Source organism: Trichomycterus rosablanca, chromosome 10 (genome assembly GCF_030014385.1).
Source record: "Trichomycterus rosablanca isolate fTriRos1 chromosome 10, fTriRos1.hap1, whole genome shotgun sequence".
Classification (NCBI taxonomy): domain Eukaryota; kingdom Metazoa; phylum Chordata; class Actinopteri; order Siluriformes; family Trichomycteridae; genus Trichomycterus; species Trichomycterus rosablanca.
In genome coordinates this window covers 10,778,397-10,782,951 of record NC_085997.1, presented here as the reverse complement: position 1 = coordinate 10,782,951, position 4,555 = coordinate 10,778,397, and the positions used below count along the sequence as shown (strand labels likewise).

Here is a 4,555-nt window from a genome sequence, read left to right as displayed (position 1 = left end):
CAGCACTCCAGAGCGTAAGAAAAGCACTAGAGTATGCCATATTAACATGTTGAAAGCTTATTGTTCTAGGAGCACCCCAGTTGAAAAGGCAGATTCCAGTACATTTCCAGTAGCTATTGTAAGTACTCAGCCTGATGTGGCTACTACTCCTAATGATGGTTTGTTTCCGTGAACCTGTTCTTTCTTGTGCTAGACTGACTAACTCTCAAGCTTTATCTGTGTTTACCACTAGTCTAGGTCATTTGTCGGTGGAAAAGCAAAATGACTTGGTCAAGCTGGTTCAAGACTTTCCTTCCCTATTTGGTGATGTTCCTTCTCAAACTCCTGTATTGCAACATGATATTAAGGTTACTTCTAGTTCCCCAATTAAACAACATCCTTATCGTGTAAATGCTGCTAAGAGAAACATAATGAAAAAGAAAGTAGAATATCTTTTAGAACATGGGTTTGCTAAGCCCAGTATTAGTCCTTGGAGTTCACCTTGTCTACTAGTCCCCAAACCTGATGGAACGTTTAGATTATGTACTGACTATAGAAAATTGAACAGTGTTACTCTATCTGATTCTTATTCTCTTCCCCGCATGGATGATTGTGTTGACAATGTAGGTGCAGCACGTTATGTGAGTAAGTTGGATTTATTAAAAGGGTACTGGCAAGTTCCATTGACCCCTGAAGCTTCTAATATTTCAGCTTTTGTAACGCCAGACAACTTCCTGCAGTACACGGTCTTACCATTTGGACTAAAAAATGCTCCTGCTACGTTTCAGCGACTTATTAATGTTGTAGTCGGTAATGTACCAAATTGCTCGGCATATCTAGATGACCTTGTTGTTTATTCATCTGATTGGAGTAGTCACATACAAACACTACAAACCCTTTTTGAATGTTTAGCCGAAGCTTCTCTTACTCTTAATTTAGCTAAATGTGAATTTGCTAAAGCTACAGTTACGTATTTGGGGAAACAAGTCGGTGGAGGTCAGGTACGTCCCTTAGAGGCCAAGGTAGAGGCAATTAAAGAGTTTCCTATTCCACGCACTAGGCGTGAGCTTCGTAGATTTTTGGGTATGGCAGGCTATTATAGAGCGTTTTGTAGGAATTTTTCATCTGTGGTGGAGCCTCTCACAAAGCTACTTAGCCCCTCTGTACCTTTTAAGTGGTCTCCTGAGTGTGACCATGCTTTTCAAAGTGTCAAAGTCCTCTTAATTGAGACCCCTGTTCTTGCGGCCCCAGATTTTAGTAAGCGTTTTCAGCTGGAGGTCGATGCCGGTGCTGTTGGTGCCGGTGCGGTGCTTTTACAGGAGGACGGAAATGGTGTAGCACATCCGGTGTGTTATTTCTCCCGAAAGTTTAGTAAACACCAGTTGAATTATTCAACTATTGAAAAAGAGGCTTTAGCTTTATTGCTTGCCCTTCAGCACTTTGATGTATATGTTGGTTCAAGTTCTGTACCTGTTGTTGTTTACACTGATCATAATCCTTTGATATTCTTATCACGCATGTATAATCAAAATCAAAGGTTGATGAGATGGGCTCTTTTGATACAGGACTATGTGCTTGAAATAAAACATAAGAAAGGTGTACATAATGTTATTGCTGATGCCCTTTCACGTGTATAGCAATGTTGTGATGTATGTTTTTTTTTTTTTTTTTTTTTTTTTTTTTAACCAGCATCGCAAACTAACTTTGCTCTCTCTTTTGGAGGGGCGTGTTACGTGCAAGTGCTGCACGTATGTTTTTCTTTCCTTTTCTTTTTGCCTCTACCTAACTTCACAATAGGTGCAGAATGGAGCCTATGAAAGAAATGCTATGATTACTTCGCCACCAATCCGCATCTGCCGTTGTGTCTTTGGAGGCGGGTCTAGAGACATAAAGGCACCAATGGAGACGGAGCTGGAGGAGGAGCACTGCAGTTAGGCTGAGACTGTGTTGGTGAACTGCTGAATTGTTTGGACCGCAAACCGCGTGTAGTATTATAGATAAGTTATATTCTCAGCGTGCTCCTGCCGATTGTTATTTATTCAAACCGCTTGTAGTAATATAGATAAGTTATATTCTCAGCGTGCTCCTGCCGATGGCTATTTGTATATTTTGGCTCATTTTGAAAACGTGAAGCGTGGACAGGCAAGTTACACCCACACACACATGGTAGTAATATATGAATTGTTTAGAAACACTAGGTTACAGGCTGGTGCCACTTATGTACTTTTGAGTAAGTTTAGTTTTGGTTAGGTAGTTTAGTTGTTTTGTTCTTTTCTTTCTTTTGGCACAGTCTATGTTCCACCTTTACTTTTGAGTCTAAAATGTTGTTTTGAGTTTTAGTTCTATATTTGTACGCCACAAAAGTTGGATTGTTTAACTATTTGATTTTGTTTGTTTGTAAAAACCTGTAAAAACTCATTTATTTATTCACTTACTAAGTAAAACTCCAATAATTACTGCTGGCAATTCCCACGGTCGTGGTCTTTATTTATTTATTTACTTCTTCTTAAATACACACAGTCACGTGGTTACCTCCTCCTTACCCCTATGTGATAACATCTTTTAGAGGAACGTAACAGGTAATTAATATCATGAGGTTTTTTGGTACATTAAAATTGCTTATGCAGAAATTTTTTTTCAATATTTTTCCTCACTGAAAATGCAAAATAAGAATAAAAAAAATGAGTGACTGACTGACAAGGCCTTGTGATGCTTTTGGCTGTGTCTCACATTTTTATTATTTCAGACAAAAAATGATTGTCAGATTATTTTAAATTAACCAGTTGTTAGTGTTTCAAGATGATTGTGCTAGAAGTGTAATTCTTTAGTATCAGTATGGCCCAAATTCTGACCTTGGACAGTTTGACAATTACTTGGAAATGACAAAGGGTTATTTAAGACCTTTTAGTAGGTCTGTATCAAGTTTGTTTAAAAGTTAGTTGAGCATGGTCTCAAGCAACCATATTTCATAACATGTAGAAGTTAATTCATAGTGTATCTAACTACACTGTTTTTCAGTGTGAGCATATATTTACTTATACCCTTATGATTTTTTTTTACTTTATTTTTATGTTGCAGGCAGGATAAATTGAAGAGGAGATTAACTCTTGACTTCCCCCAGCTGGTGTTTCATTCCCCCATCAAGCGCAACATGTGTCAGATGGTTTTTGTCGAGACAATAACTGCAGATATGTTGATAGACAGGCTACCTCATTCATTAGGTACAGGGACAATAACTGAGTCAACGGAGATAAGCCAGAACAGAAAGTGACTGTGAAAAGACTCCAAGAACAACAGATGTTCAGGAAAAATCTACTTCAGGGCTCTCAATCAATACATCAGAGGACACAAGGACACTTTATAGTGCAGCATTGATATTAAAAAAAGCTTTTGCGTGACTCTCCTGGTAAGAAATGCCCATGGCCGCCCACGTCAGATGATTTGAATGTAACTGATGCAAAATCTGTTGTGCCAGTTGAATTGTACAATCTGATTTCATGAATTATAATAATTCAAATAATTGATTAATTGATTACTTTATTGATCCCCGAAGGGAAATTGTGGTGTCACAGCAGCAATTCCAATTATTACAAGCATTGTAATGTCGTTGTGTGATTCCCTTCAGGGATCAATAAAGTAATCAATCAATCAATTATTGGTGCAACCGAGGAACCAATGCTGGCTGACTGTTGATTTCCCAGAAGATTTGAACCTAAAAGTGACCCAGGAAATGGATTGCATCTATGTGGTCAGGCACAGCGTGGCTAAGAGGGTGACTTACAAGGAGACAGGATTGGAGAGTTAGAACACCTGGTTGTTCCCAATACATTGTACTAAATGCTAGAATGAGTCATGGTGTGACATTACCACATGTTTGAATGTTATGTATGGACTGATTTTAAGTTGTATTGCATATATTGCAGAATTCTAAATTTTTGCCATTATTCAAAACTAAAGGGGTTGGGTAACGAATTCGACTAATTTCAACCATCTTGAACAAAAGTGTATTTTTAGTTTTTCCTTCCTCTGAATACCCAGTCATTACTGACAATTTTGATGTGTAAAACATCAGTGTTTTGCAAAATTTGGCATGTGTATGTATGCTTTTATTTAGTGCCAGCTTCTGAAGATCAACCATATTTTGTTCAAATTTGCCATATTGTATGGTCTGATTCCACACGAGCATACTAATGCATGAATACTTGTCTTTGATGTTTAGGTACATATATGAATGTCAATTTGGGAGATATTTGTGTTATTAAACTGAATATAAATAAACTTAGAAGCAAAACCAGCAGTATATAATTTTCGTTTTTTAAATTTTACATTTATATACTGTACATTTATGGGCTGTGAAAAAAAACTGCAGGATATTTTGTGGAGAACTTTTAACACAAGGTCTGTAAGGGCATTGTCTATGCAAAAATGCATTTAAAAAGTAGTGCCCAGACGTGGAAACGAAAATCACTTTCTAGGCACTTTTTCCTAGTTCACCTTCTGGCCTAATACACAATTTGTTTGAGATGACCCCAGAGAAAAAACTCGAGTGGTGTGAGGTCGGGTGATCTGGGCGGCC

General features: G+C 37.8%; 1 long non-coding RNA gene across 1 annotated transcript; it reads left to right on the top strand.

Moving 5' to 3' along the window:
- The first annotated feature begins 1,677 nt into the window (after positions 1-1,677).
- On the top strand, positions 1,678-4,273 carry LOC134321774 (uncharacterized). The gene is made up of 2 exons (XR_010013914.1): positions 1,678-2,125; positions 3,062-4,273. It is a non-coding gene; the product is annotated as an uncharacterized LOC134321774 (long non-coding RNA).
- Positions 4,274-4,555: the final 282 nt, after the last annotated feature.